We start from the raw sequence: 9,127 nt of genomic DNA, 5'->3' as shown, positions 1-9,127 counted from the left end.
ACTGTGGGTAGTGTTGAGCGCGAATATTCGAATAGCGAATTTTTTTCGCGAATATCGGCACTTCGCTAATTCGCGAATATTTCGAATATAGTGCTATAAATTCGATATTTTGAATATTCTTTTTTTTTTTTTTTTTTTTTTAATTGTTATATTTTTTCCTTTCCCACTTCCCTAAAGTTGTTCTAACCTGTCCTTTGGATTCCTGGCTTCCTGGCTGCTCCAGTCAGTGCCCGTTGCCGCTTCTGCCGCCTTCCGTGCTCATGGAGCGTCCCCATCTCCATGGGAACGTCTCCATATACTAGAATGTACTGTCGGATTTGAGAATTACGTTGAAATTGCGATTAATATAACACGAAATAATCGCATTTGCGATTTCAACGTAATTCTCAAATCCGACAGTACATTCTAGTATATGGAGACGTTCCCATGAGCATGGAATATAGCATTACTAAGTTAAAATCGCAAATGCGATTATTTCGTGTTATATTAATCGCATTTGCGATTTTTTACTATGGTTGGCTTCAATGGTAGAATTAGCGAATATGACAAATATATTCGTTATATTCCACAAAACGAATATACGAATGTATTAGTCATATTCCACAAAACGAAGATAACGAAGTATTCTGCGTCTCCGTTATATCTACCTATTCATCAACTTCGCTAATTCTAGCAATCATATAAGAAAAGTTGACTATAGAGACAGCTAAGTATAATTCGCTATGCGATTATATGACTGCTTTTTTTTTATATAAATAGAATAATTATAATACCTGATAATTATTATAATCTATTTATATAAAAAAGCAAAGTAATATAATCGCATAGCGAATTATACTTATCTGTCTCTATAGTAAACTTTCCTATATGATTGCTAGAATTAGCGAAGTTGATGAATAGGTAGATATAACTGAGATGCAGAATACTTCGTTATCTTCGTTTTGTGGAATATGACGAATACATTCGTATATTCGTTTTGTGGAATATAACGAATATATTCGTCATATTCGCTAATTCTACCATTGAAGCCAACCATAGAAAAAAAAAAAAAAAAAAAGAGAATGTACTGTCGGATTTGAGAATTACGTTGAAATCGCAAATGCGATTATTTCGTGTTATATTAATCGCAATTGCGATTTCAACGTAATTCTCAAATCCGACAGTACATTCTAGTATATGGAGACGTTCCCATGGAGATGGGGACGCTCCATGAGCATGGAATATAGCAGGGATCAGCAACCTTCGGCACTCCAGCTGTGGTGCAACTACAACTCCCAGCATGCACACCTCCATGGCTGTTCTCAGGACTCCCAAAGAAGTGAATGGAGCATGCTGGGAGTCGTAGTTTGACAACAGCTGGAGTGCCGGAGGTTGCTGATCCCTGGAATATAGCATTACTAAGTTAAAATCGCAAATGCGATTATTTCGTGTTATATTAACCACTTCAGCCCCGCTAGGTGAAACCCCCTTCATGATCAGAGCACTTTTTACACTTCGGCACTACACTACTTTCACCGTTTATCGCTCGGTCATGCAACTTACCACCCAAATGAATTTTACCTCCTTTTCTTCTCACTAATGGAGCTTTCATTTGGTGGTATTTCATTGCTGCTGGCATTTTTACTTTTTTTGTTATTAATCAAAATGTAACGATTTTTTTGCAAAAAAATGACATTTTTCACTTTCAGCTGTAAAATTTTGCAAAAAAAACGACATCCATATATAAATTTTTCACCAAATTTATTGTTCTACATGTCTTTGATAAAAAAAAAATGTTTGGGCAAAAAAAAAAATGGTTTGGGTAAAAGTTATAGCATTTACAAACTATGGTACAAAAATGTGAATTTCCGCTTTTTGAAACAGCTCTGACTTTCTGAGCACCTGTCATGTTTCCTGAGGTTCTACAATGCCCAAACAGTAGAAAACCCCCACAAATGACCCCATTTCGGAAAGTAGACACCCTAAGGTATTCGCTGATGGGCATAGTGAGTTCATAGAACTTTTTATTTTTTGTCACAAGTTAGCGGAAAATGATGATGATTTTTTTTTTATTTTTTTCTTACAAAGTCTCATATTCCACTAACTTGCGACAAAAAATAAAAAATTCTAGGAACTCACCATGCCCCTCACGGAATACCTTGGGGTGTCTTCTTTCCAAAATGGGGTCACTTGTGGGGTAGTTATACTGCCCTGGCAATTTAGGGGCCCAAATGTGTGAGAAGAACTTTGCAATCAAAATGTGTAAAAAATGACCGGTGAAATCCAAAAGGTGCACTTTGGAATATGCGCCCCTTTGCCCACCTTGGCAGCAAAAAAGTGTGACACATCTGGTATCGCCGTACTCAGGAGAAGTTGGGCAATGTGTTTTGGGGTGTCATTTTACATATACCCATGCTGGGTGAGAAAAATATCTTGGTCAAATGCCAACTTTGTATAAAAAAATGGGAAAAGTTGTCTTTTGCCAAGATATTTCTCTCATCCAGCATGGGTATATGTAAAATGACACCCCAAAACACATTCCCCAACTTCTCCTGAGTACGGCGATACCAGATGTGTCACACTTTTTTGCAGCCAAGGTGGGCAAAGGGGCACATATTCCAAAGTGCACCTTTCGAATTTTGCAGGCCATTTTTTACACATTTTGATTGCAAGGTACTTCTCACACATTTGGGCCCCTAAATTGCCAGGGCAGTATAACTACGCCACAAGTGACCCCATTTTGGAAAGAAGACACCCCAAGGTATTCCGTGAGGGGCATGGCGAGTTCCTAGAATTTTTTATTTTTTGTCACAAGTTAGCGGAAAATGATGATTTTTTTTGTTTTCTCTTTTTTCCTTACAAAGTCTCATATTCCACTAACTTGCGACAAAAAATAAAAAATTCTAGGAACTCGCCATGCCCCTCACGGAATACCTTGGGGTGTCTTCTTTCCAAAATGGGGTCACTTGTGGCGTAGTTATACTGCCCTGGCAATTTAGGGGCCCAAATGTGTGAGAAGTACTTTGCAATCAAAATCTGTAAAAAATGACCAGTGAAATCCGAAAGGTGCACTTTGGAATATGTGCCCCTTTGCCCACCTTGGCATCAAAAAAGTGTCACACATCTGGTATCGCCGTACTCAGGAGAAGTTGGGGAATGTGTTTTGGGGTGTCATTTTACATATACCCATGCTGGGTGAGAGAAATATCTTGGCAAAAGACAACTTTTCCCATTTTTTTATACAAAGTTGGCATTTGACCAAGATATTTTTCTCACCCAGCATGGGTATATGTAAAATGACACCCCAAAACACATTGCCCAACTTCTCCTGAGTACGGCGATACCAGATGTGTCACACTTTTTTGCTGCCAAGGTGGGCAAAGGGGCACATATTCCAAAGTGCACCTTTCGGATTTTGCAGGGCATTTTTTACACATTTTGATTGCAAAGTTCTTCTCACACATTTGGGCCCCTAAATTGCCAGGGCAGTATAACTACCCCACAAGTGACCCCATTTTGGAAAGAAGACACCCCAAGGTATTCCGTGAGGGGCATGGCGAGTTCCTAGAATTTTTTATTTTTTGTCGCAAGTTAGTGGAATATGAGACTTTGTAAGGAAAAAAGAAAAAAAAAGAAAAATCATAATTTTCCGCTAAATTGTGACAAAAAAAAAAAAATTCTAGGAACTTGCCGTGCCCCCCACGGAATACCTTGGGGTGTCTTCTTTCCAAAATGGGGTCACTTGTGGCGTAGTTATACTGCCCTGGCAATTTAGGGGCCCAAATGTGTAAGAAGTACCTTGCAATCAAAATGTGTAAAAAATGGCCTGCGAAATCCGAAAGGTGCCCCTTTGCCCACCTTGGCTGCAAAAAAGTGTCACACGTGTGGTATCGCCGTACTCAGGAGAAGTTGGGCAATGTGTTTTGGGGGGTCATTTTACATATACCCATGCTGGGTGAGAGAAATATCTTGGCAAAAGACAACTTTTCCCATTTTTTTTATACAAAGTTGGCATTTGACCAAGATATTTTTCTCACCCAGCATGGGTATATGTAAAATTACACCCCAAAACACATTCCCCAACTTCTCCTGAGTACGGCGATACCACATGTGTGACACTTTTTTGCAGCCTAGATGCGCAAAGGGGCCCAAATTCCTTTTAGGAGGGCATTTTTAGACATTTGGATCCCAGACTTCTTCTCACACTTTCGGGCCCCTAAAAAGCCAGGGCAGTATAAATACCCCACATGTGACCCCACTTTGGAAAGAAGACACCCCAAGGTATTCAATGAGGGGCCTGGCGAGTTCCTAGAAATTATTATTTTTTGCATAAGTTAGCGGATATTGATTTTTATTTTTTTTTTTCTCACAAAGTCTCACTTTCCGCTAACTTAGGACAAAAATTTCAATCTTTCATGGACTCAATATGCCCCTCACGGAATACCTTGGGGTGTCTTCTTTCCGAAATGGGGTCACATGTGGGGTATTTATACTGCCCTGGCTTTTTAGGGGCCCTAAAGCGTGAGAAGAAGTCTGGAATATAAATGTCTAAAAATGTTTACGCATTTGGATTCCGTGAGGGGTATGGTGCGTCCATGTGAGATTTTATTTTTTGACACAAGTTAGTGGAATATGAGACTTTGTAAGAAAAAACAAAAACAAACAAAAAATTTCCGCTAACTTGTGCCAAAAAAAATGTCTGAATGGAGCCTTACCAGGGGGGGGGGGGTGATCAATGACAGGGGGGTGATTAATGACAGGGGGGTGATCACCCATATAGACTCCCTGATCACCCCCCTGTCATTGATCACCCCCCCTGTAAGGCTCTATTCAGACATCCGCATGATTTTTTACGGATCCATGGATACATGGATCGGATCCACAGAACGCATGCGGACGTCTGAATGGAGCCTTACAGGGGGGTTATCAATGACAGGGGGTGATCAGGGTAATCAGGGTGATTACCCCCCTGTCACTGATCACCCCCCCTGTAAGGCTCCATTCAGACATCCGCATGATTTTTTACGGATCCATGGATACATGGATCGGATCCACAGAACGCATGCGGACGTCTGAATGGAGCCTTACAGGGGGGTTATCAATGACAGGGGGTGATCAGGGTAATCAGGGTGATCACCCCCCTGTCACTGATCACCCCCCCTGTAAGGCTCCATTCAGACGTCCGCATGATTTTTACGGATCCATGGATACATGGATCGGATCCACAGAACGCATGCGGACGTCTGAATGGAGCCTTACAGGGGGGTTATCAATGACAGGGGGTGATCAGGGTAATCAGGGTGATCACCCCCCTGTCACTGATCACCCCCCCTGTAAGGCTCCATTCAGACATCCGCATGATTTTTTACGGATCCATGGATACATGGATCGGATCCACAGAACGCATGCGGACGTCTGAATGGAGCCTTACAGGGGGGTTATCAATGACAGGGGGTGATCAGGGTAATCAGGGTGATCACCCCCCTGTCACTGATCACCCCCCCTGTAAGGCTCCATTCAGACATCCGCATGATTTTTTACGGATCCATGGATACATGGATCGGATCCACAGAACGCATGCGGACGTCTGAATGGAGCCTTACAGGGGGGTTATCAATGACAGGGGGTGATCAGGGTAATCAGGGTGATCAACCCCCTGTCACTGATCACCCCCCCTGTAAGGCTCCATTCAGACGTCCGCATGATTTTTTACGGATCCATGGATACATGGATCGGATCCACAGAACGCATGCGGACGTCTGAATGGAGCCTTACAGGGGGGTTATCAATGACAGGGGGTGATCAGGGTAATCAGGGTGATCACCCCCCTGTCACTGATCACCCCCCCTGTAAGGCTCCATTCAGACGTCCGCATGATTTTTACGGATCCATGGATACATGGATCGGATCCACAGAACGCATGAGGACGTCTGAATGGAGCCTTACAGGGGGGTTATCAATGACAGGGGGTGATCAGGGTAATCAGGGTGATCACCCCCCTGTCACTGATCACCCCCCCTGTAAGGCTCCATTCAGACATCCGCATGATTTTTTACGGATCCATGGATACATGGATCGGATCCACAGAACGCATGCGGACGTCTGAATGGAGCCTTACAGGGGGGTGATCAATGACAGGGGGGTGATCAATGACAGGGGGTGATCAGGGAGTGTATATGGGTGATCACCCGCCTGTCATTGATCACCCCCCTGTAAGGCTCCATTCAGACGTCCGTATGCTTTTTGTGGATCCGATCCATGTATCCGTGGATCCGTAAAAATCATACGGACGTCTGAACGGAGCCTGACAGGGGGGTGATCAATGACAGGGCGGTGATCAATGACAGGGGGGTGATCAGGGAGTTTATTTGGGGTGATCATGGGTGATCATGGGTTTATAAGTAGAGTTGAGCGAACACCTGGATGTTCGGGTTCGAGAAGTTCGGCCGAACTTCCCGAAAATGTTCGGGTTCGGGATCCGAACCCGATCCGAACTTCGTCCCGAACCCGAACCCCATTGAAGTCAATGGGGACCCGAACTTTTCGGCACTAAAAAGGCTGTAAAACAGCCCAGGAAAGGGCTAGAGGGCTGCAAAAGGCAGCAACATGTAGGTAAATCCCCTGCAAACAAATGTGGATAGGGAAATGAATAAAAATAAAAATTAAATAAATAAAAATGAACCAAAATCTATTGGAGAGAGGTCCCATAGCAGAGAATCTGGCTTCCCGTCACCCACCACTGGAACAGTCCATTCTCAGATATTTAGGCCCCGGAACCCAGGCAGAGGAGAGAGGTCCCGTAACAGAGAATCTGTCTTCATGTCAGCAGAGAATTAGTCTGCATGTCATAGCAGAGAATGAGGCTTCACGTCAGCCACCACTGCAACAGTCCATTGGCATATATTTAGGCCCAGCACCCAGGCAGAGGAGAGAGGTCCCGTAACAGACAATCTGGCTTCATGTCAGCAGAGAATCAGTCTGCATGTCATAGCAGAGAATCAGGCTTCACGTCACCCACCACTGCAACAGTCCATTGTCATAAATTTAGGCCCAGCACTAGTGTTGAGCGGCATGTCCCATATTCGAATTCGCGAAATTTTGTGAATATTCGAAAGAATATTCGTAAAATATTCGCGATTATTCAAATTCGTTATTATTTCGCATATGCGATAATTCGAATTTTCGCATCGCATAATACATATGCTATGCAAAATTCACATGTGCGCTAATGAAATCGCCTTACGAAGATTCGCAACTTAATTCAATCACTAATGTATGAATGCAATGCCCTTTGCCTCTGTTCTGGGACAAGTGTAGATATTCGCATGTGCGCTAATAAAATCGCCTTACGAAGATTCGCACCTCAATCACTTTCTAGGGAATGTGAGACTTTTGGGAATCAATCGAGATACAGTGGGGGGTGATGACAGTAGTTGACAGAGTACAGATCAATGTAATCTGTAAGGTGGAAAGTAAAATAAAAATACGAATATTCGTAAATCGAATTTTACGAAGTTCTACGTATTCGCGAATATGGTGCTATACTATATGAATGCACAGGCCTTTGCCTCTCTGTTCTGGGGACAAGTGTAGATATTCGCATGTGCGCTAATAAAATCGCCTTACGAAGATTCGCAACTCAATTCACTAATGTATGAATGCAAAGCCCTTTGCCTCTGTTCTGGGACGTGCCGATATTCGCATGTGCGCTAATAAAATCGCCTTACGAAGATTCGCGCCTCAATCACTTTCTAGGCAATGTGAGTAAGATCTGAGCTGTTGGACCTTTGGGAAACAATCAATTATATGTGTACTGTAATTTTGTGGGGGGGGGGGGGGAAACAAAAAACGAATATTCGTTTTTACGAATATATAGCACTATATTCGAAATATTCGCGAAATCGCGAAAAAAATTTGCTTTTCGAATATTCGCGCTCAACACTACGGAGCACCCAGGCAGAGGAGAGAGGTCCCGTAACAGACAATCTGGCTTCATGTCAGCAGAGAATCAGTCTGCATGTCATAGCAGAGAATGAGGCTTCACGTCAGCCACCACTGCAACAGTCCATTGGCATATATTTAGGCCCAGCACCCAGGCAGAGGAGAGAGGTCCCGTAACAGACAATCTGGCTTCATGTCAGCAGAGAATCAGTCTTCATATCATAGCAGAGAATCAGGCTTCACGTCACCCACCACTGTAAGAGTCCATTTTCATAAATTTAGGCCCAGCACACAGGCAGAGGAGAGAGGTCCCGTAACAGAGGATCTGGCTTCATGTCAGCAGAGAATCAGTCTGCATGTCATAGCAGAGAATCAGGCTTCACGTCACCCAACATTGGAACAGTCCATTGGCATATATTTAGGCCCCGGCACCCAGACAGAGGAGAGGTTCATTCAACTTTGGGTAGCCTCGCAATATAATGGTAAAATGAAAATAAAAATAGGATTGAATGAGGAAGTGCCCTGGAGTCCAATAATATATGGTTAAGGGGAGGTAGTTAATGTCTAATCTGGACAAGGGACGGACAGATCCTGTGGGATCCATGCCTGGTTCATTTTTATGAACGTCAGCTTGTCCACATTTGCTGTAGACAGGCGGCTGCGTTTGTCTGTAATGACGCCCCCTGCCGTGCTGAATACACGTTCAGACAAAACGCTGGCCGCCGGGCAGGCCAGCACCTCCAAGGCATAAAAGGCTAGCTCTGGCCACGTGGACAATTTAGAGACCCAGAAGTTGAATGGGGCCGAACCATCAGTCAGTACGTGGAGGGGTGTGCACATGTACTGTTCCACCATGTTAGTGAAATGTTGCCTCCTGCTAACACGTTGCGTATCAGGTGGTGGTGCAGTTAGCTGTGGCGTGTTGACAAAAGTTTTCCACATCTCTGCCATGCTAACCCTGCCCTCAGAGGAGCTGGCCGTGACACAGCTGCCTTGGCGACCTCTTGCTCCTCCTCTGCCTTGGCCTTGGGCTTCCACTTGTTCCCCTGTGACATTTGGGAATGCTCTCAGTAGCGCGTCTACCAACGTGCGCTTGTACTCGCGCATCTTCCTATCACGCTCCAGTGCAGGAAGTAAGGTGGGCACATTGTCTTTGTAGCGTGGATCCAGCAGGGTGGCAACCCAGTAGTCCGCACAGGTTAAAATG

Source organism: Bufo gargarizans, chromosome 6 (genome assembly GCF_014858855.1).
Source record: "Bufo gargarizans isolate SCDJY-AF-19 chromosome 6, ASM1485885v1, whole genome shotgun sequence".
NCBI classification, from domain to species: Eukaryota; Metazoa; Chordata; class Amphibia; order Anura; family Bufonidae; genus Bufo; species Bufo gargarizans.
The sequence above is the reverse complement of the archived record's forward strand: the minus strand, read 5'-3'. Positions refer to the sequence as shown.